Genomic DNA, 25231 nt, shown 5'->3' with positions numbered 1-25231 from the left:
CATCAGGGAATTAAGTCCCCACCCGCTCCCCTTCTGGTCGGGTCATAACTTTTAAAATTACAAGTTTCATGACTTTTATAGTGCTTGACCAATGTATGGTATCTTAGGCCTTGTAAATTCCCTTTACTCTAGGCAAGCTTGATTGCCACTATGAGATACCTGGAAGTCTGTTTCTGAAAAGACAAAGTTGGTAAAGTTAATTATACCTAAAGTGTGCATTTCTCCAAAAGCATAGCTTCTACTTTCTCATCATTGTGTCAGGATTTAAGAACAAGATGAAAAATGGCTTCCCACTCTCAATCTGTCCTTTCAACAAGCCCGGCTCTTTTTTTGATTATTGTAGAGATGAGGTCTTGCCAAGTTGCTTGAACTGGTCTTGAACCTGCAGACTCAGGCAATCCACTTGCCTCGGCCTCCCAAAGTGCTGGGATTACAGGCTGAATGACCGAGCACAGCCTACACTCTTTTATACAGCAGCATGGAGGGGGGCTTATTTCTCATCTCCCCTCTTATTTATTTATCCTTAAAATTCTTCTTTAGGGGGGCTTATTTCTTTGGTACTTGAGTGTGGGAAAGGCCAGTTTGTCCAACATGTCACTGGTGAAAGCGACTCTTCTGCAGGGAAAAAAATGTAGATACACCTTGACACCACTCACATGGAACATTGGAGTGTTTTGCAGCCACTGCAGTTTGGGTTGGAGTCCTGCCACTCAGCGACCAAACCACTAGGTGCCACTCCTGTGCCAGAGTTTCCAGCATACTCCGTGATGCATGCCACACTTGCTCCTCCCCTCCCACAAATTCTGGTGCAGGGAAGCAACTCAACCTCAAAATGCTACAATCAAAAAAATGCTTTTTTTTTCTTGCCTCCTCTAGCCCCATTTGATCGCATATGATGTCACTCAAGATTAGAAGGATGGTGAACTATACCCTTATCCAATCAGCAGATCCTAGTTTAGAAATTGCCAAATCAGAGAGGAGCCAAAAGTGAAGGGACGGTTTCTGGACTCTGACCAGGATTTTTGTATCCTGTCCCTGCAGAAGTTCTGAATGATCTTGGGAAGAACCACGTGTCTTTTTTCTTTCTTTTATGCCCTGTGACATGCAGGTCTGGGGTGTCCATAGGGAGGATGCTGGGGTCCCCAGAAGCTGGGAGATAGTGAGCATGGGGGTGGGTGCAAGCATGAGAGGCAGGATGGATCCAGAAGACCAGGCTATGGCAGACCAGCCTCTCTCTCACCTCTGATCGTGGTACCATCCTTTTCAAGTGTTTCAGCTCTGGTCCCCTCTGCATAGAGTGGGTCTGGTCTGGTCCCCAGGGTCCTGTCCCCATGGTGACCTCACCCCACCAGCGGCCTCTCCAGGCAATCCCATGCTCTGGATGTGTAGGAACCAGGAGTGTCATGGAGGGGCCCTGGGGAAGGGGCTATGGTCCTGGTCCTGTCCCTCTCTCTTCTTCTAAAGTTAAACGGAGGGTCTGGCACAATGTTAAGGAATCCCTTGGAGCAAAAACTGATCATGGATCTCTAAGCCACCAGTCAGGTCTCCTGGTCAGAGGTCTCTGGAGGGTCTAGGGGAAAGGCTTGGAGAATGGGCAAGGGGAAACCGACCAAGTGCAGGTGCTAGTTAGCCCCACAGTCACCTGATCTGGGATATTCAGGTGGAATTTCCTAGGGCAAGTCATCAGGGTCATTGGCAGTTTGTCATGAAGTCCAAACCTGGTTCTGCCTGATGGGACGGCCAAAGTCAAGACAGAGTTGGAGCAGGGGATGTGACTCAATTTAGAGGACCATTAAAACCGAGAATGAGGGGCCTGCATCCTAAAGACCCCATTTGAGTTGTGTGTTTTTTCCTGTTGTTTTTATCCAGGTCAGAGATAAGAGGGGAGAGAACTGCTTGAGTCCAGAAGTGTGAGGCTAACCTGGACAACATAGCACATCCATGTAGCTATAAAAGCAGAAACAAATTAATTGAGATTGGTTACACATGCCTATAGTTTCAGATGCCTGGGATCCTGAGATGGAAAAATCTGTTGAGCTCAAGAGGTCAAAATTGTCATATGCGGGGCGGAGCCACTTCAAGTCTGCCTGAGTTACGTAATGAGACTCAGACTCAAAAATATATTTAAATTAATTTTTAGAAAATAAAGGCCGGCCTGGTGCCGTGGCTCATGCCTATAATGTCAGCACTTTGGGAGGCCAAGGCAAGAGGATTACCTGAACCTATGGGTTTGAAACCACCCTGGGCCACATGGTGAGACCTCGTCTCTACAATAAAAAAAAATTAGCTGTGCGTGGTAGCACATGCCAGTAGTTCCGGCTATTTGAAAGGCTGAGGTGGTTGGGAGTGTGCCACCACACTGCATCCTGAGCAACAGAGTGAGACTCTAACTCAAAAAAGTAAAAATGAAATTAAAGTCATATTTTCAACATGTAGATGTGACATGTCCAGATAATCTCCCCTGAATAGAAATGTCAGAGAAGGAAGAGGCTGAAATGGCTTGTTCCCAGGTAAATGCACCCCAGGCCATGTTCTGTGTCTCTCTTCCAATTGGAATGTCATGATTTTAGAGCATGCAAATCTCAACTGCTACTTGTGATTGTCCTGCCTTGTGAGTTTAACTCATTTTTGTTCTTCTTGTGATATCCAAGTGCTCTAAAAAATTTTATTTTCCTGCATGCCTCTGCCTTCTCTTTGTTTCTGATTTCAGGCTTTATAGATGTTGTGTATATTTCTCACCATGAATTTATGACCTGCATTATTAAACATGTTCCTTTGTGGTTGTGGAACATAAAAAAACATGGATAAACAACATTGCCATTGGAGATGGGATATATCCTCAGAGTCTAGTGAAGGATGGAAACAAGTACTATTAAGGTTCCATCTGGATGTTCCATCCACTCCATGCAGAACAGAAATAATACAATGCACATTTAAGCAGGATGGCAGTTACTGCCCTGAATAACTCAGGAAGTTTGGAATAAAAAATAATGTGAAACGTCTTGATCTCTAGGATCCTAAAAAAAGAGAATATCAATGCAATTCTGGGTATTACAAAACATGGAAGATACCTGTAGCTGGAATTCTACATAAAATATTTGTTTCTGCATTATTAAATTCAGATTATACTTTACAAACCTTTTGGTTAATAATATCACAGCACTGCATCATGTTATCTGTTTACCTTGCACGTGACAACAAATTGTCCCAGCCACTTAGCAGGCTGAGAAGAATGAATCCTTTCAGGCCAGGAGGTCAAGGTTGCAATGAGCTGTGATTATGCCACTGCATCCCAGCATGAGCAGCAAAGTGAGACTCCCCCAAAGTGAAAGAAATAAAAACGCAGAAACTTAGGTTTGTCCCACATCACCTGAATCAGAAGCTGCATTTGTGAGTGTGTGAGTGTGTGTGTGTGTGTATTGGAGTCTCACTCTGTCACCCAGACTGGAGTGCAGTGGCACACTCCCTGCCACCTCAACCTCTACCTGCTGAGCTCCAGCTACCTTTCCATCTCAGCCTTCCAAAGTAGCTGGAACTATAGGCATGTGCTACCATGCCTGGCAAATTTTTGATTTATTGTGGAGATGGGGCCTCACCAAGTTGCCCAGTCAGGTCTTAAACCCACAGGCTCAGGCAATTCACCCACCTCAGCCTCCCAAAGTGAGGGATTACAGGCTGAGTCACCGAGCCCAGCTTAGTATATTCTTTCCTGTACACAGTACTAGGATTGTAATAGGGTTAGGGTTAGGATTAGGCTGTTGTCCTGGCCCTGTCCTGTTTCCTGCCTCCACCACAGTGCTAAGGAGTCTCCTTGGGCCATCAGCTGATGGTGAATCCCTAAGCCCCAGTCAGGGCTTGTGGTGTGGGGTTCCCGGAAGGCCTGGGAGGAAAGGCATTGAGAAGGGGCAGGGGGAAGCTCTGGTGGTAGTTGGTTACAGCCAGGCAGTTGCATAATATGGAATATCAAGGTGGATATCCCCAGGGTATGTCACCAGGTGCAAGCCTCATTCTGCTTGGCGGAACTGCCAAAGTCAATTCAACGAGTTGGAACAGGGACTGTGGGAATATTTGGGAGAGCCATTAAAACCAAGATGATGATGGGATGGTGTCCTAAAGACACCTTTTGGATTGTGTGTTCTTTTTTTAAATCCAGGTTGGGGTGGGGGAAGAGAGAGGGGAGAGGATTACTTAAGCCCAGGGATTTGAGACCAATCTGGATAGCATAACACATCCATGTAGCTATGAAAGCTGAAAGAATTTAACTCAGAGTGGTCACACATGCCTGTAGTTCAAACTCCTTGAGAGGTTTAGATTGAGGAATCCTTAGAGTGCAGGTCAAGGTTGTGATAAGCTGTGATGGTGCCACTTCATTCCTGCCTAGATGACAGAGTGAGACTCAGATTCATAAAATACATTTAATTTAATTTTAAAGAGTCATATTTTCTTTCTTTTTTTTTTTTTTTGATTTGGAGTCTCACTCTTGTCACCCAGGCTAGAGTGCAACAGCGTGGTCATGGTCACCACAGTCTCCACCTGCTGGGTTTAGGTGATCTGACTCAGCCTTCCAAGTAACTGGAACTACTAACACAAGCTACCATGTCCAGCTAGTTTTTGTAATTTATTGTAAAGATAAGGACTCACCAAGGTGCCCAGGCTGGTCTCGAACCAGCGATCTCAGGCAATCCTCTAGTCTTGAACTTCCAAAGTGCTGGGATTACAGGCTGAGCCACCAAAGTCTCAACCTGTTGGGCTAGGTGACCCTTCTGAAAAGACACATCGAGAGTGGAAAGCCATTTTTCATCTTGTTCCTAAACCTTAACACAATGATGATAAATTATAAGCTGTGCTTTTTGAGAAATGTACACTTTAAGTAAAATTAACTTTGCAACCTTTGTCTTTTCTGGAAAAGACTTCCTGCTGCCAGGCACCAGGGGTATCTCATAGTGTCAATCAAGCTTGCACAGAGTAAATGGAGTTTACAAGGCCTAAGATATCATGCATTACTGGGCTCAGTGGCTCAGCCTGTAATCCCGTGCCTTTGGGAGGCTGAGGTGAGTGGATTGCATGAGCCCGTGGGTTAGAGACCTGCCTGGGCAACGTGGTGAGACCTCATCTCTACATAAATAAAAAATGAGCCGGGTGTCATAGCGCATGCCTGTAGTTCCAGCTACTCAGAAGGCTGAGGTGGAAGGATCGCCGGAGCCCAGCAGGTCGAGGCTGTGGTGGCCGGGAGCGGCCACTGCACTCCAGTCTGGGTGACAGAGTGAGACTCCAACTCAAAAAAAAAAAAAAAAAAATCCTATTTAATAAAAAAAAGATATCATACATTGGGTAAGGATTGTAAAAGTCATGAAATTTGTAATTACAAAAGTTATAACTGCTCTGAGGGAGAGCAGGTGGGGATTCAATCTCCCAGAAAATTGGGCACTATCTACAGGGAAGCCATGGATCCCCCGAAACTACCCACTGGGAATGCCTAGGAGATAAGGGGAGGTGAACCTTCCATTAGCTCTAAGGAATGTCATTTGGGAAGGTGCAGGAGAATTAGAATCCTTGTCATGCCCTTATCTAGGGGCTATGATAATGTGGGCAGACATTAGTGTGTCCGTGTCACAGGATCTCCAAGATATCCACAGGTGGTGGATAAAGAAGTCACAGCAGTCACGGGCAACATCTCCAAGAAAAGGATTTAAGCCAGGCCTTTGGTGGGCTATGATGGGGCCACACTCATCTAGAGTGTAGGCCCACTCCTTGTCTGGAGGGGGTGAATTTTCCTTAAATAAATCTTTTCTTCTCTCACTTCTGTGTGTTACAATTCTTTGCATTTACTTTGATCTCTAGGTTCCAGCACGGCACCTCTGGCTTGCCAGCTCCAGCAGTGCTGCACCTCTCCCCTCTCATCTTTCCTCTCCAGCACTCTACCCTCTGAACCCTAACACCTTCCACCTCATCCTTCCAAGAATCTGCCACTACAGGCACACACCACCTTGCCTGGTTAATTTATTGTGGAGATGAGGGCTCGCTAACTCGCCCGGGCTCATCTCGAGCCCCTGGGCTCACACAATCCTTTCATCTCAGCCTCCCAAAGTGCTGGGATTATAGGTGTGTGTCACCATACCTGGCTATTATGAAGCATTTAAATTATGCTACTGAATCTTCTTTACTATGTGATAAATATGCTGCTGTTGTTTATACACAAAAGGGAAAGTGGTAATTTAGTCTTTGGAGATAAAGAAAAACCTTACATTTATAAATATTGGAGGCAATCTGATTATGGTAAAATACAGTATGACACTTATGTATAAAATAAACAATTAGAAATACATATTATTGTTCACATGCAAGTTGAGTGATGTGAAAGAAAATGCTAATTATACTTTTCATGTGCAATAAACAAAAAAAATTTAAGCAAAAGTGGAAGGCTTACTAATTATCTAACTCAGTTCTTAAATCATATATAAATTCAAATGTTATTTTAGAACGTTTTAAACTAAAGTTATATGTAAACTAATATACTTTGAATTAAAAGCTAAAAGGACATAACTTTATTCTTGAATTCTATATAATAATAGAGCAAAAATTATAAAATGGTAGTTGAAAGGACTAAAGGTAACAAATTTTTTACTGTAGCTTGGTAAAGTTCTAGGATTACCTAAACATTAGTTTCTTTAGGAATATTGTGTGGTGAATAGATACATCATTCTATTTTCTAGAAGACACATACAGGCAAATAATTGCTAAATTTCTAAGCTTAGGCTGGGCTCAGAGGCTCAGCCTGTAATCCCAGTGCTTTGGGAAATGAGGCAAGTGGATTGCCTGAGCCCGCGGGTTCTAGACTCGCCCAGGCAACTTGGAAAGACCTTGTCACTACAATTAATAAAAAATTGAGCTGGGCTCGATGGCTCAACCTGTAATCCCACACCTTTGGAGGCTGAGGTGAGTGGAGTGTCTGAGCCAGAGGGTTCGAGACCTCCCTGGGCAAGTTGGTGAGACATTCTCTCTACAATAAATCAAAGATCAGCTGGGCATGGTAGCATGCACCTGTAATTTCCGCTACTCAGAAGGCTGAGGCGGAAGGATTGCTGGAGCCCAGTGGTTCGAGGCTGCGGTGGCTGGAAGTGGTCACTGCACTCTAGTCTGGGTGACGGAGTGAAACTCTAACTCAAAAAAACAAAAAAAAAATTGGCCAGGCATGATAGTGTACGCCTGTAGTTCTGGCTGCTTGGAAGGTTGAGGTGGAAGGATTGTTGGAACCAAGTGGGTCAACTTTGTGGTGGCCGGGAGCATGCCACTGCACTCCAGTTGGGTGACAGAGTGAGACTCCAACTTAAAAACAAACAAAAAAATTTCTAGGGTTAGTTCATAGTAAGAAAATAAACTTTCACATAAACATACATTGTCAAAAATTTAATAAAATGCTTTGTGCTCAGATAAAATGACTTAGTCCAAACTCCTTTAGCATTATGTTTGGAAACCTCCATACTGCTATTATAATGCAGAGAACATGACTTCTCTGTATCTTGTGTGCTTGAGGTTTCTGAACCAATTCCCAAAAGCACCACTACTTCCCTTATACACTTGTCATGAGACATAAACAGATCTTTTATTTATTTTATTTTATTTTTTGAGTTTGAGTCTCACTCTGTCACCCAGACTGGAGTGCAGTGGCTGCCCCCGGCCACCACAGCCTCGACCTGCTAGGCTCTGGCAATCCTTCAGGCTCAGCCTTCCAAGTAGCTGGAACTACAGGTGCATGCTACCACACCTGGCTAATTTATTTATTTATTTATTGTAGAGATGAGGTCTCACCAAGTTGCCCAGGTGGGTCTCGAACCCACAGGCTCAGGCAATCCACTCACTTCAGCCTCCCAAGGCACTGGATTATAGGCTGAACCACCTAGACCAGCTAACATCTTTTAAAATTGACTTAAGCTGGGTTCGGTGGCTCAGCCTGTAATCCTGTGCTTGGGAGGCTGAGGTGAGTGGATTGCCTGACCCCGTGGGTTCGAGGCCCACCTGGGGAACTTTGCGAGACCTTATGTCTACAATGAATCAAAAAACTTAGCCGGGTATGGCAACATGCACCTGTAGTTCCAGCTACTTGGAAGGCTGAGGCAGAAGGATGGCGGGAACCCAGCAGGTCAAGGCCGCAGTGTCCAGGAGCAGCCACTGTACTCCAGTCTGGGTGACAGAGTGAGATTCCAACTCAAAAAAAAATAAAAAGACTTAAAAGAGGAATCCCTAGAAATATGCCCAAATTTTCTCCAAACCCCCAAAGCAATGGATGAGCAGTCAGATCATGAAGTCCGTCACATGACATGAGAACCTTGGCTGTCACTCTGAATGTGCTGCAAGTGCACTGAAAAGGAAATCCATGATTAGGATTGAAGAGCATAAGGGTAAACAGAAGATATCTCTCTGTGTCAGCAATAGAAACCTAGGCATTCCAAAATTATTCTTATTGGAGCAGAGCTTCCTAATTCACATTTTAAAGTCGGGTTTCCTCGAGGCCATTTGGATCACTTATCTGTGTCACTGGCATAAGTATTTCTATCTACATGAGTGAATGGTTATGGTTTTTGCTTTCTTTATATTCCGGGACTCTGCTTTTCTCCAGAAAGGTGACCAGATATGACTGGCAGACTGTCTACTACATGTTCCCCTCCTCCCCAGAACAGCACGGTGGGCTCAGAAGAAAACTCCCCTTGCACCATGTCTCTTTCTGAGAGACCTAGAAAAATGGATCAAGTTTTCAAAGTTTTGGATTTTTGTGAAGATGTCTTTTGACTGTTTTTTTCATCCTGACATGGAATACTGAAGAAAATGAGGGCATTATTATGGATGACAGGTTTGTGTCTTTGGAGTAAAAAATTAACATTTTTTACAGCACCAGAAATGCTTTAATATTACAGATAGTATACTAGGGACGTAAAGGTTATGGTATCTAAAAATGAAAGAGGACAAACTTTGGTTCTCAGAAAATGGAGTCAACAAATCCTGACACCATATTTGAGAAGCACCCACAATCCATAGCCCAGCTGATCAATATCAACCTTTCCATGTAAAATGCAAGACTATCGTTCCAGTACTTGGAAGGCTGAAGTGGAAGGATCACTGGAGCCCATCAGGTCGAGGCTGCAGTGGCCCGGAGTGGCCACTGTACTGTACTCCAGTCTGCGTGACAGAGTGAGACTCCAACTCAAAAAAAAAACTAGACTATTCATTACTGAAATGAGTAACTGGTTTTAATTTTTTTAAATTTAGATTTGTAACCTCACTCTGCCACCAAGACTGGATTGCAGTGGCACACTCCTGGCCACCACAGCTTCGACCTGCTGGGCTCAGTTGATCCTTCTGCCTCAGTCTTCCAAGTAGCTGGAAATATAGACATGGGCTACCAAGCCCAGATAACTTTTGATTTATTTTAGAGACAAACTCTCGCCAAGTTGCCAGGCTGGTCTCAAACTTGCGGGCGCAGCCAATCCACTCGCCTTGGCCTCCTAAAGTGCAGGGTTTACAGGCTAGCCACAGAGCCTGGCCTAAATTTTCAAATATGTACATGACACATATTTCAGTTGAAGTAACAAAATAAATTTACATAAATCTACCCTAAAGAAATAAACGTCTATGCATTATTTCAGGAAATCAAAATAATCTTCTTAAGCATGCTCAAAATAGAACACAGACAAAAAAATAGAAATTACATAGGTAATTGATAATTCAATACAGAGTAAAGCTATAGAAAAGAATTAAATAAAACAGTGAAACTTCAAAATACAATAATTGAAATTTTAAAAATTCACTAGAGAGGCATAATAGTCATAATCAAGCAGAAAAAAATGAAAAATGAAACATATGTCATTTATAAATATTGAGACAGGAATACAAAATGAATAAATATAACATGAAATGCATATTGACTATGGGCTTATTGGACAGCAATATCCTGATGACAGAATGCAATAATCTATTTTTTCAAAAAAAATTTTTTGAGTTGGAGTCTCACTCTGTCGTCCAAACGGGAGTGCAGTGGCACGCTCCTCATCAACACGGCCTCAACATGCTGGGCTCTGGTGATGCTTATGCCTCAGATTTCCAAGTAGCCAGAACTACAGGTGCATGATACAATGCCTGTCTAATTTTTGATTTCTGGCAGAGATGAATTCTCATGAAGATGCCTGTGTGGGTCTCCAAACAGTAGGTTCAGGCAATCCATTCACCTTGGCCTCCCAAGTGCTGGGATCTCAGGCTGAACCACTGAGCCCGGCCCAAAATATATTTGATCTTTCATCAATTAAATCCAGAGGCAGAATCTACAGATAGTTTCAAGATCTAGAAAAACTATAGTTGAAACATAAGGGAATACATACACTTACCAAAATAAGCAAAACTAAGGGTGTTGGGTTTTTTTTGGAATCTCACTCCATTGCCCTGTCTGGAGTGCAGGTGACTTACTCCTGGCCATCCCAGCATCGACCTGCTGGACTCTGGCAATCCTTCCACCTCAGCCTTCCAAGTAGCCAGAAATATAGGTGCGTACTATCATGCCCAAGTAATTTTGGATTTATTGTAGAGATGAGGTCTCACCAAGTGGTCCAGCCTGGTGTCGAACCCAAGGATTCAGGCAATCCTCTCACCTCAGACACACAAATTGACGTGATTATATGCATGAGCCACTGCACCCAGCAGAACATGGTTTTTAAAATAAAAAGAAACTACCATGTGACACAGAAATCCCTTTTCTGAGTATATAAGCAAAGGAAATAAAATCAGTATCTCAAAGAATTATCTGCCCCCCTAGTTCTATGCAGTAATTGTCAAAATGGACAAGCTTGAAAACAACCTAAATATTTGTGAATTCTGTGTGGATTAAGAAAAAAATATATATATATACAATAACATATCATTGAGTCATAAAAAATTAAAGAATCCCACCATTTCAATCTTATGGATGAAACTGTAAGATTATGCTAAGTGAAATGAATCAGGAACACAAACCAAAAATACCGTGCGAGGCTGAGTATAATGACTCAAGCCAGTATTTCCAGCACGTTGGGGGGCTGAGGTGAAAGGATGGCCCAAGGGTTCAAGACCAGACTGGACAACTCGGTGAGACTTCGTACCAACAATTAAAAAAAAAAAAAAGCTGGGTGTGGTATCTCAAACCTGTATTTCCTGCTACTTGGAAAGCTGAGGTGGAAGATTCACCTGAGCATAGCAGGTCATAACTACAGCAGCCATTAACATGCCACTGTGCTCCAGCCTGGGCAGTAGTGAGACTCCAAATCAGGGGAAAAAGTATACTGCATAATTTCACTCATGTGTGGAATAAAAAAAGATTGCACTCACAGAGGAAGAAGGTACAAATACAGTCAACAGGGCCTACAGGTGGGAAAAATGGGAGATGTTTTTCAATGGTACAAAATTTCAATATCAATGAGTTTTAGGGAACTAATGTATAGCAGAGTGACTTATAATTAGCAATAATGTCAAGTACACTTAGAAAATTTGCTAAAATGATGAACATTATGTGTTTTCCTTACAAAACATGAAAATGGCAACTATGCAAGGTGGGAGTGGCCACCATGGTCTCGACCTGCTGGGCTCCAGCGATCCTTCCACCTCAGCCTTCCAAGCAGCTGAGACTACAGTTGCGTGCTACCATGCCCGGCTAGTTTTGTTTTTTGTTTTTGATTTATTGTAGACATGAGGTCTCACCAAGTTGACCAGGCAGGTCTCTAACCCACAGGTTCAGGCAATTCACTCATTTCGGTCTCCCAAAGTGCAGAATTACAGGTTGAGCCACCAAGGCAACTTGATATTTTCTTTAGCATAATAATAATCATCATTTCACTATGTATAGGCATATCAAATTATTACATTAAACACATGTTTATATATTTTTATTGATGTATAAAAATCAGATAATCACACACATAAACACACACACGTGTATATGTATATAAGCATATATGTAAAGTAGTACTAAGCTTCATACTAAACAAAGAAAAATATAAGAGCTATTAAAAAACAAGGTAACTTGTGGGCATTTAATATATGTTTTCAATGTTCTATGTGACATAGTATACTTAAGAATTCAGATATATAGAGATAAATTACCAATCTCAGTCCATACTTAGAAAATTTAAAGTAAAATAACAAGATTTCTTCAATCAAGAGAGGTAGTTTTTGTCCTGGTAGAATTATGGAGTATGAATTTAAATAAAATCACATTGGAAACCTCCCTAGGACAGAAAATCATAAAAATAGAAAACATTTGTCCAGAGAGTTCTTAAAATTTCTCAAATAACACTCTCTCACCTATTTTCAACACGATACAAAAAGAAAGTTTAAAAAATAGTTTGACATGGATTTTCTAAATAAATTAGCAGATAGTTGCACATCTTCAAAAACATCAGAAAAGTAGTCAGCTCATGCAGTCCCTAACAAACCATTAAGTGAACTTTAATTTCCTCTGTAACCTTGAAAGGAGATCATTGAAGAAGCAGAGTTTTTGGAGAATTTTAGAACATGGATTAATAGATATCCCTTTGTGATAGCAAGAGAAAGAATCCTGGGCTTCTCAGAAACCATTTCCATTGGAGCATACCACCTTTGCAACCCACATTTCAAACTCTGTTTCCTAAACCTGTGTCATCTGCTTCTTTCACTCCCACCTACCTGGAGGTTTGGTTGATGTGCTGTGTCTCTTCATTTCCCAGGGTTCTTTCCTTTGCTCCAGACAGGTGATCAGGTCTGGTTTAGAGACAGCAAGTCCTGTGTAATTAGAGAAGCATAACATGAATCTTGCTGGGATTCTTCAATTACAAACCTAGTATTATGATCAGTAGAAAACACATTATACAAGATTCTAGAAAATTATCCCAAAATACTATTCCCCAATAAAACCTTTAGTACATATAGACAGAATTTTAAATTTGTGGGCTCTTGTTTTTTGTTTTTGAGTTGGAGTTTCACTCTGTTGCCCAGGTTGGAGTGCAGTGGCATGTTCGTGGCCATGGCAGCATTGACCTGCTAGGCTCAGACAATTCTTTTCTTAGGACTTCCAAGTAGCCAGAACTACAGGTGTGTGCTACCATGACTGGCTAATTTTTTGATTTGTTGTAGAGATGTGGTCTGGTCAAGTTGCCCAGGCTGTTCTTAAACTCATGGACTCAGGCAATCCTCTTACCACGACCTCTCAAAATACTGGAATTACAGGCTTGAGCCACCACACTCAACTTTAAATTTGTTACTTCCTAGCTCAGTACTAGTGAGTCACAAACTTATGGCAGCAATTGGAATGAGGTGTGGGCAATGATATTCTATGCCTCCAAGTTTCTGGACTTACCAGTAATATAGACAGGAGGACACATATCAATTCAAAATAGAGAGCGCTTCTTGTCAAAATGAAACATCTTTAATTTTTTTGTGTGACAAATCACCAACTTTCCTTTGATAACAGGAATCTGAAACTCATTTGCACAGAACAGAAATTCCCAGAACATTCTACAGAGAAAGGCCATGAAATCCTTAGTATGAAATGGGGATTGTGTGTTAAAACTCTCCTCACCTAGAAAAACCAGATTTCTGTGGTTGTCTAACACCACATTCCTGTTATTGTACACTGAGTGGGGTCCAGAAACACCCACTCCTCTTGAGTGAATTCTATGGCCACATCCCTGAATGTCAACAGCCCTTGAAAATAGCAACCACAACATATATTTACCAAGTGACCATGGCCTCTATGTAAAGCCAGAGTGAAGTGAACAGGGTTCAGGTGATCTGACAACTAGAATTATGCAATAAGATAATTTGTAGCACAGAAATATTCTCTAATGCATTAAATCTGAGAAGAATTTGAAATAAAATCCAATCTGTCAGTGTGGACACTCTGCTCTTGTGACCGATACAGCATAAATTTGGACACCAACACAGGCATGTACATTTTTCAATAAGATATTTACCTCACACAGAATACTTTGCATATACTGCTTGGGTGGAAAATTCTCAGTGAATTGTAAGATTCTCAACAAGTTTTAATGTGCACAACAATGAAATGAACATTTTGTTAAAATGTAAATTTTGATTCAGGAGATATAGGGTTAGTTTGAGGTTCTACACTTTTTTTTCAGTAGGTGGGTCTCATTCTTGCTGATGCTAGGGCACAGTGACACAATCACAGCGCATTGCAGTCTCAATCTTCTGGGCTGAAAGAATACATTCTGCATAGCCTTCCAAGTAGTTGGGACAAATTGGTATCAGGTGCCAAGGAACACAGGTGCAACACAAAATCCATGCTGAGATATTATTGGACAAAAAATATAGTAATTTATTATTATTTTTTAAGATGGAGTCTCACTTTTGTTGCCCAGGCTGGAGTGCAGTGGTACGCTCATGGCCACTGAAGTGTTGACCTGCTGTGCTTAGGTGATCCTTCTGCCTCAGCCTTCCAAGTATTTGGAACTACAGAAGCACGCAATCATGCCTGGCTGGTTATGATTTACTGTAGAGATGAGGTCTCACCAAGTTACCCAGGCTGGTCTCAAACCCCAAACCTTTGGCAATCCTCTTGTCTCAGTCTCCCAAAGTGCTGGGATTACAGGCTGAGTCACCACACCTGACCACTATAGTAATTTGTAAACTCAGTTTAATAATAAAGAAACATATTGTAGGCAGAAACCAGCCTACAGGTATTTCCCATAGCAAGTAATCTCCAAAAGGATATTTATATTGCTTGCTTTTAGAATCCCAGAGAGCAAGTGTCTTCTAATTATTCTTTTCCAGAATTTCCTGAGTTATTCAGGACAGTAACTGCCACCCTGTTTAAATGTGCATTTTATTAACCATGTTCTCCATGGAGCTGATGGAGCATCCAGACAGAACCTTAATTGTACTTGTTTCAGCTGGGCACTTGGTTCATGCCTATAAACTCAGCACTTTAGGAGGTCAAAGAGAGAGGAATACCTGAACCCATGGGAGTGAGTCCAGTCTGGACAACTTGAGACCTCATCTCTACAATAAATCAAAAAATTAGTTGGACATGGTTGTACATGCCCGTAATTCCAGTTACTTGGAAGGTTGAGACAGATGGATCACCTGAGCCCAGCAGGTCAAGACTGTGGTGGCCATGAGTGTGCCTCTTCTCTTCAGTCTGGGTGAGAAAGGAGATTCCAATTCCACAAAAGAAAGAAAGAAAGAAAGAAAAGAAAAGAAAAATGTTCCCTTCCTTACCTAGGATCTGAAGATCTACCCCATCACCAGTGGGAATCTTAGGTATCCATGCCTTCCCATGTTCCCCAGTCACAAGAGAACATTTTTAACACTGCAGGTCATACATTCATGGTGAGAACAGTTCATGGCATCTAAGCAGTATGGATGAAGAGAACAGAGGAGACTATGTAGGGAGCAGTGTCCGACAGACCCACTGAATATCACAGGAATGACAAAAATAATTGAAACAGACTTATTAGGCAGGACCATTACAAGGACAGCAGGATGTTTTGCAATTTTAAAACACAGGCATTTCTTCTGCCCTGGGACACATTTACCTGAAAATCAGCCTCTTTTTTTTTTGAGTTGGAGTCTCACTCTGTCACCCAGACTGGAGTGCAGTGGGTGCTCCCGGTCACTGCAGCCTCAATCTGTTGGGCTCTGGTGATCCTTCCGCCTCAGCCTTCCAAGTAGCTGGAATTACTGCATGTACAACCATGTCCACCTACTTTTAGACTTATTGTAGCAATGAGGTCTCACCAAGTTGCCCAGGCAGGTCTCAAACCCGCGGGCTCAGGCAATCCACTCACCTCGGCCTCCCAAAGCACTGGGATTACAGGCTGAGCCACCCAACACAGCCATTTTTTTCTTTTCCTCCTACTTCTCTGGGATTTCTTCTCAGGTGAGATTGTCTTATCAGGTCACACCTGCATGTTGAAAATATGGTTTTATTTATTGAATGTATTTATTGAATGTATTTATGAATGTATTTATTTTTAATCAGAGTCTCACCACACACTTGGGAGTCCCTACACTTAGTCTCCTGTGTGCCTGAGGTTTCCTCTGATTTGTGGATTCTTCCACCATCTCCCTGAGGTGGGTTTACCTTGTCCTTGGCATAGTTTTTCTTCCTTCACAAGTGCAAGATCATCAAGAGGACAGAAATCATTTCTGCCTTGTCCCTTCAACAACAGTGATGTGTCTAAATGTCCCCAGTAACCAATCTAAAATTGATTTCTTGAAAATTACTAATTTTAAAAAATAAAAATGGGCTGGGTGTGGTTGCTCTTGTCTATTATCCCAGCATTTTCAGAGGCCAACGTGAGAGGACTGCCTGGGTTCATGGGCTTGAGACCAACTTGGACAACTTGGCAAGACCCCATCTCTACAATAAATCAAAAAAGTAGGCTGGTGTGGTGGCATGTGCCTGTAGTTCCAGTTACTTGGAAGGCAGAGGCAGAAGGATCACCTGAACCTGGCAGTCAAGGCTGTGGTGACTGTGAGACTGCTACTGCACTCCAGCCTGGATGAGTGAGATTCCAACTCAAAAAACTCCAAAAAACCACACAAAAAACGCTTAATCAAAAACAAATAGGACAGTCAACTGTTAAACATCTGACATAACTCCGTTTTAGACTGGGGGGATCTCTGGCCAGTTGCGTGCTTGCACACAGCTAAAATAATGTTGAGATGCTGGCAAGATAAAGCAGGCACAAGTATGCAGCTGTCCAGACTAACTCTGGAAAAGTCGGAGTATGGGCACTAACTCTATTTTGCTAAATAAAGGAACAAGGAGACTGTGAACCAAGGAGAAAGAGAATTCACCATTTTCTAGGACTTCTCTCATTGCCCTAATGGCTGCAGGTCTATGCCACCTCTTGATCTCGGTCCCCCTCTGCCCCCCAGCTTGAATAAAGATCCAAAGAAAGCACATACGACCCAAGAGGGGTCTTTAGGACACCGACCCCTCATCTTCTGGGTTTTATGTCCTTCCTAAATAAAATCACAGACCCTGCTCCAACTCCTTGCCTTGACTGACTATCTTGTTACAAGCAGAACAGGATTTGTACCTGGTGACACCAATTGCCAATGATCCTGATCACATACCCTGGGGATTTCCACCTGGATACTCCAAATCAGGAGACGGCAATGCCGCCACCCACCAGCAACTGCCTGTGGCCGGCTTCCCCCTGCCCCTATTCAAAGCCTTCCCCGCCGCCCCAGGCTCTCCAGGGACCCCACAACACGAAAACTGGCTGGGGCTTCTGGACTAACGATCCACTGTTGGCCCAAATTAACCTCTTAGGCTGTGACGCTGCCTTCGTTTAACCTTAGGGAGGAGAGCGATGGGGCCTGGACCAGTCTCCCCCCACCCTCCACCACGTGCCTCCAACGGGTCAGTTCCTCCCCACGGCCCTCCCGGGTCCCATTCACCTGGAGAGCGGGGCTGTTTGGAGAGGGTTAGGCGGGTGAGGTCTCCGCTGGGAAAGAACCTGGAGTCCCAGCCCGCGACACCGGCGGGGATGGGTCCAGGATCAGAGCTGTGGGGGAGGCCGGTCCTGGCACAGCCGCGTCATCCAGCTCCATCTCCGCTCCCACTCTCGTACCCGCTCAAATACTCACCATCTCCCATATTCTGGGTGTCCAGGCATCCTCCCTACAGACTCCGGGGACCTGCTGGTTACAGGGCAACAGCGACTGAAGTGAAAACACGCAGTTCTCTCTGAGATGATTCAGCGTTTCCACAGCCGCAAGATACAAAAAACCCGGCCAGAGCCCAGAAACCGCCCTCTTATTTCCGGCTACTCTCTGATTGGACAGTTATTGAATCAACATCTACTGATTGGATGAAGCGCCAGACCCACCCCTCCGATCTCGAGTGACAGGAGATGAGATCAGACGGGGTTACGGGAGGGTGGAAAAGCACGTTTTTGCTTGTAGGACTTTAAAGCTGGGCTGCGTCCCTGCACTGGACGTTGGGGTGAGGAGCAGAATATGGAGTGCCTCGAGGCGTATGCTGGGAACTCTGGCGTCTGAATGACTCTTGGTCGGCTGGTCTCTGTGCTACCAGATTGACAACAATCCCAGAATGCAGGGCACGCTGGGAACTTTGGCACAGGAATGGCGCCTGGTGGATGAGTCGCTCGTCTGCAGAACTCCATTCCAGTACGCGCTGGCTACAGGCGGAGGTCGGGACAGGATGGCACGTCTCTTCCCATCAAAGTCCTGCTGGCTGCTGACTTCCTGCCACGAGGTCACCACGGGTAGTGAGTTTGGAGAAGATCATTAAGGATATGACCGGATGGGCAGTGACGGCGACATGGTGACATTCCAATGCATCGGTTCCTAGCCCACCTTGGGCGGACTTAACCTCCCGTATCTCTACACAGCTCAAAATCTTCTCCTCCGGCACTAGGGTCGTTCCAGACCACTAGCCTCCTCCTCATCCCAGGGGCCACCTGCTTCCTAAACCTCTTGGTGACGGGTTGATGTCCAGGCACTGCCCATTGTTACGCGTCCTTCTGCTTTCTCCAGCCAGAGTCCAGTCCAGCCACTTGGGGAGAAATCCCCATCCAGCTCTCATCACAGTTTTATTGCTTTGCCAGTGGCCCCGGGATGCGGCTTCCTGGAAAGTCAACATCATTGACGCCTTAATTGTGGAGGTGAATTTTGAGGCATGAGGGAAAGTAATTGCGTGGTCATTTGGATCTGCTAAGAGCAAAGGAAAATCCCACTCCCAGGCACGTGCTAAGTGAGTCTTTTTTTTTTTTAGTTTGAGTCTCATTCTATTGTTTAGGATGGAGGGCAGGGGCGCAATCATGGTCATTGCAGTCTTGATCTGCTAGTCTCCAACGATCCTTCTGCCTCAGCCTTCCAAGTAGCTGAAACTACGGGCATGCACTCTCATACCTGGCTAATTTTTAGATTTATTGCAGAGATAAGGTTTCATCAAGTTTCCCAGGGAAGTGAGCTCAGGCAATCCTCTCACCTCGGCCTCCCAAAGCGCTGGGATTATATGCGTGAACCTCAGCGCCTGGCCTAGTGGGTCATTTTTACCAATCCATTTCAGTGGACGTGAATCCAACTTGAAGCTGATGGTGTGGTTTAGGCATCTTACACTTAAAATCATCGGGCTTATTTCAACTGAGGCCTGACTGGACATTGTGTCAGAGACACAGATGGTGACTTAATCCCTCAAGAACAGACGGTAACCCAGATTTGGGATTTTCACTTTCAAGGTTTGGGGCACCTGGAAACATTTGAAAACTATCAGTTTAGCACTTGTGCATTGAATGAAAGTTTTCTCACCCTCAGCAGTGAAGGATCCACCTACCTCTCTGGGGCCTATCTACAGAACTTTTTTGTCTAGGAAATGGGAAACTTTGGGAGCATTTCTGCCTCCAAGTATCCTCCTAAAATTGATGTTCCTGAATTCCCATGACCTCAGAGACAAGTCTTTTGATTCCTGATGAACCAGCTTTCATGTCATTTTATGTAAGGTGTAAACCGGTGTGTAAATCTACATTAAAAATAAAACGTGGTTTATATTATATGTTCCAATGGATTTTATTTGTGATTCCAAAATATGCAATACTGTCAGCAAACTTAAAAACCTGATCATGGAAATGAGACCCTATTGTGATAATTTGTGAAGAATTTACCCCTATGAGATTTATTTTATGTGAGTTCATCATTACGTTTGTATAAAAAAAAGGGGGGGCGGGAAAGTATGGCAACTATTAAAATGGCAAAATGAAGAATTATAGAGAATCCACAGCACAACACTAGTGCTTTTTCTATTTTAAATAAGGCCTGTGAAGGTAGTCTGAGTAGTCAAGGGCATACATCCCTCCTCCATCGCTCAGAATTCCCACTCTACTCCTCCTGTCTTGTCTTTAATTGAGGGTTTAGTATTCATTTTGATTTGGAGTCTGACTCTGCCACCTAGGCTGAAGTGCAATGGCATGTCCACCCCAGAGTCAACCTGCTGGGTTCTGGTGATCCTTCCACCTCAGCCTTCCTAGGTGCTGAAACTACATGAGCAAGCTACCAAGCCTGCAATTTTTTTACTTATTGGTGAGATAATTTTCTTCTTTTCAGCAACTTGGAAGGCTGAGGCAGAAGAATCGCCAGAGCCCAGCAGGTCGAGTCTGTGGTGGCCGGGAGTGGCCACTGCACTCCAGTCTGGGCCACAGGGTGAGACTCCAACTAAAAAAAAAAAATTTTTTTCTTCTTTTCAGTATTAAGCTGATGACTATGTAATATGTATGGACATATTTCACCTATACGTGTGCTTATGTATTTGTGTGTCTAGCATGCATTATTTTTATAAATATTGTATAATCATGTATTTATTGTGTCATGTAATGATTTGATCTGTTTATGCATTGTGAAATATGAATACAACCAACATAGTAAACATATCTGTCACCTTACAGACTTACCCTTTTTTTAATAATGAGAACACTTAATGTCTATTATTTTAGTGAATGTTTAAGGATACAAGACTTTTTATCAGTTATAGTCACTAGGTCATTAGACTCCTAATTTTGTACCTTCTGAATATCTTCGATTTTCCCTACCTGTAGTCCCTAGCCCTATCATTGTACTCTTTGCTTGTATGAGTGCAATATTTTTTGTTTTTACACATAGGTGTGATCATGCAGTATTTCTCTTTGTGTGCCTGGCTTTCTTCACGTATATGTGTTACAGTTTCATCTGTGATGTTAAAATGGTGGGATGCTGTGAATCTTTATGGCTGAATAATATTCTATTATGTATATATACAAATTTTCTTATCCTTTCAGCACCCACGAACATTTTGGTTGTTTTCATAGCATGGCCATTGTGACAACTGCTGCAGTGAACATAGGGGTGTAGATACTTCTGTAATATGCTGCTTTTATTTCCTTCGATTATATACACAGAAAAGGGATTCCTGTATTGTACAGTAGTTTATTTTTTGGAATTATTTAATAATGGTTTTTATAATCACTGTATGATTTTAAAACTCACAGTGTACAAGATTTCTTTCTCTTCAAATCTTGTCAACACTTATCTTTCTTCTTATTGATATTATTCATCCTAACAGGTGTGAGATAAAAATTCATCATTGTTGCAAAAATCTACATTGTTTGCAATGGTTCTGGAATGTAAGTCTCACATCAATAAAATCAGGGTCTAGGTGGTGTCCAATGTCTCCTAAATATTTGAAGATCTGTTCTTTTCAATGCTACTTTGACTTGATGTAATTTATTTATATTCATGTGAAATTCCTGTAGTTCTTACTTTCTACTGATTTCTTAAATTCCAGAGTTCTTTTTTAAAATTTGAAGATGTGGAATAAATTCAAATTTGGGTATACAAGTGGTCATTGTGCAGGAGCCCTTGTTGATGAACTGTGCCCCTCGCCAGCAGTTTCCCAGTACAGCCAATCCTGCCCCACCCCCCAGCAGTTTTCAAATACTGCCAAAATTTTATCATACAATTTCCAACATAGGGCATTGCATTTTACAATTGCATATTTATGAAGTGCTGGGCTCAAGCAGAAGTCTATTCAAGTTTCTCAGTGAAAGCATGAGAATATGACGGGTTTCTTTTCTTTTCTTTTTTTTTTGCAGTGGCTGCTCCTGGCCATTGCATCCTCGACCTGCTGTGCTCTGGCGAACCTTCCACCTCAACTTTCCAAGTAGCTGGAACTACAGGTTCATGCTACCACACCCAGTTAAATTTTTGATTTATTGTAGAGATGAGGTCTCGCCAAGTTGCCCAGGTAGGTCTCGAACTCACAGGCTCAGGCAATCCAGTAACCTCAGCCTCCCAAAATGCAGGATTACAGGCTGAGCCTGCGAGCCCGGCTTGATGGAGTTCTTTATTCATCTTCTTTTCCAAAACATGATCTCTATGGTGGTTATCACAGCCATTAAGTCTATTCAGAATGATTTCATCTCCCTCTTTTTTGAAGCACATAATAGAATTTTGATTCTCTTCCCTCTTAAATTTAGGTGTGGCAATGCGATTTAACCAATAAAATGTAAGATGATATCACCTAGCCAGGCTCAGTGGCTCCGCCTGTAACCCCAGCACTTTGGGAGACTGAGGTGAGTGGATTGCCTGAGCCCGCGGGTTCAAGACCCGCCCGGGCAACTTGGTGAGACCTCATCTCTACAATAAATAAAAAAAAATAGCCAGTCGTGGCAATGCGTGCCTGTAGTTCCAGCTACTTGGAAGGCTGAGGCAGAGGGATCACCGGAGCCCAGCAGGTCGAGGCTGTGGTGGCTAGGAGCGGCCACTGCACTCCAGTCTGGGTGACAGAGTGAGACTCCAACTTAAAAAAAAATATTACTTTCTATTAGAAGTTTTAAAAGCTAATATGTGCTTCAGTAATTCTTTTTCCTCTCCCACAGAGATTGGCAACATTCCAGAAAGCGTTGTTTCTTTAGCCTAGGTCCCAGAATTAGAATTAGGCAGAGTAGAGCTCCTAACTTACTTATAATTGAAATGGAGTCTCAGAAATTAATTTGTGTTGTCTATAAAAGAAAAAGAAAATTTGTCACTGTTGATTGGCAATTTCCTGGTGATTGGTGATGCTGAGCACCATTTCATACACTTGTTGGCAGTTTGTATGTCTTCATTGGAAAAATAAACATTCTTGCCCTATTTTTCAGTGAAGTGTTTATCATTGTATTATTTTACTGTAGCGGGAAGACAGAGAGATCGTGATACTGAGACTATTATAGGAAGTGGCAATATTATTTACATCAGTGGACTTGGCCGGCTAACGCTCCCAGGTGGAGCCCACCAGAAAGGGAGAAGATTGGTCTTATACTTTGTTTAGATAAGGGAGGAGGTCGTGTTGAGCGATTACTTATTTTCTTTGGAATTCACAAATTTGTACTCAACAAAATCCGATTACCAAAGAACAAATAGTTTCCAAAAAATGCAGGGTGAGTAGGGTTGTAAACTGTCAACTTCAAAAAAAGGATTTTGGATAAGTTTGTGAATTAGTTACTCTTTTGCATTTCCATGAAAGCCGTCAGCCGTTGGCTATTTGGTTTTTCTCAAACAAAACTGGTCTGGCGGGTTTTCAGTGATTGTGGATTGATTTTCCAAAGGAATACTTTTAACTACTGCCAGCCCCCTCTCTGCCACATTCCCCCTTTGATGCTCCACCCTTCATGGGTTAAGAGCATCATCTTTAATTTGGTACATTAGCATTATGTGGGCCGCAGTTTTTCGTTTAACAACTGTTTTCACAAACTTAGAAGTGGCGTTAATAATTATTGGTGCTATGCAAGGGAGGATAAGACAGGATCCCACCAATAGGACTACAGCTTCAATAATGTATTTAAATCCTTCTAGACCTGAGAACATGTTTTCAACCAATTGCTGATTTTTCTTTCTTTCTCTTTTTTTTTTTTTTTTGCCCTGCCATTTTTGCACTGTAACATGGGCAAGATTTCTAACATTGGTGACTATATCATTTATACCTTTACTAGTATTATCTGTTTGCAAACAACAGTCAGAGCTATTAAATTTACCACATACTTCTTCTTTTTCTGTTAGCAGATAGTTCAAAGCTAAGTGGTTTTGATAAATAGCTGCCTGCATTTGGGCTTGTTGCTGAGCCACAAGCTTAAAAGCTGTGGCTTTTTGATTAGTTATAACTTTCAAGACAGTTTGTAACCTGATAATGTGATTTAGCATATATATAGGTGTGCGGTATTTTTGACTCCCATTCTGTGCCCATGTGGTTGGGCCATAAGAATTTATAATTCAAGCTGGGCTCGGTGGCTCAACCTGTAATCCTGCACCTTTGGAAGGCTGAGGTGAGTGGATTGCCTGAGCTCGCGGGTGCGAGACCCGCCTGGGCAACGAGACCTCATCTCTACAATAAATCAAAAAATCAGCCGGATGTGGTAGCGCAGGCCTGTAATTCTGGCTACTTGGAAGGCTGAGGCAGAAGGATCGCTGGAGCCCAGCAGGTCAAGGCTGCGGTGGCCGGGAGCGGCCACTGCACTCCAGTGTTGGCGACAGAGTGAGACTCCAACTCAAAAAAAAAAAAAAAAAATTTATAATTCACTGGGGTGGCCATTTGTCATTTTTCCAAACCTGGTTCCCTCCTATATTAGGAACTTGGCCGAGGGATCAAGCATCTCATGTTTTGAGACTTTCATAAAGGGGAATGCCTAGTTTATCCACCCTTGGGTTAGGCTGAAGGAAAAATCCTGACTGGATTATTCCTATGCTACATGTGCCTTTCCATAATGCTGGGAGCTGGGCATATGCAACCTTTTCAAATGTCCAAAATAGCCCTTTAGTACATTGAGAAGATTTAGTTGCATAAGGAGATGCCCAATACCAAACAGGCTATGTTGGCCACCAGAACAAACTTCTGACTGGGATGCATAATGATGGAAAACTCTTATGTCTGGCCAGATAGTTTCTATACACGTACATGCTGGGTGTGTGAGGGCGGCAATAAACACCCAAATTAGGCAGAAATACACGAAAGCACAAGAACACTTCCATTTATAAGAAAGAATGGAAATGCTAGTGAGACCCTTTTCTAACATGTCCAATGGCTGAAACCCTATTAATTCTATAGCAAATAAAGTTAGCTTTACAGCAATTAAAATGACAAACAGTTTGGCATAGATAAATGTTGACAAAGCAAAACAATGGCTTATTCGTGATGTCCGCTGAGTTCTTAAGTTGAATCCTCAATCTTCTGCCATGTGTCAATCAGCCAGTCTCCATGTGGCTCCCTTTCAGAATTGTAGGAAAAAGTCCTACCTTTAAACAATTTTAAAGGTTTAACAAATTCCATTTCAGGGACTGACTTGGATCCTGAGTGATGCAATACCAAATACCTATGTTCAGTTTGTTCATGTTTCCAAAGGATTTCTAGTGATTATTATGCTAAACCACAAATTGAAAGACTGTACTGTCAAAGTTCTACATCTGATGGAGTTTTCTCTGGATTTGCCAAGGAGTGGGATAGGTTGCCATTGGGCCTGCAGTAGAAACATTTGAATGCCTTCTAAAACCTACCTATAGAAAATTTATTTATGTCTAGCCTGTGCTAGCTACCCTGCCTGATTTATTCTTTAGAGATTTTCCAATCCCATAATCATTTGGAAATGGTTCCAATTTTTGTCTGTTTAGGAGTATGCTGACTGTGGGTTTCTCGTAGATGGCTTTTACTATTTTGAGGTATGTTCCATATGCCTAGATG

This window comes from Carlito syrichta, unplaced genomic scaffold, assembly GCF_000164805.1.
Source record: "Carlito syrichta isolate Samal-C Ts95f unplaced genomic scaffold, Tarsius_syrichta-2.0.1 Scaffold301564, whole genome shotgun sequence".
In the NCBI taxonomy this organism is placed as follows: Eukaryota; Metazoa; Chordata; class Mammalia; order Primates; family Tarsiidae; genus Carlito; species Carlito syrichta.
This window is presented reverse-complemented; position numbering follows the sequence as displayed.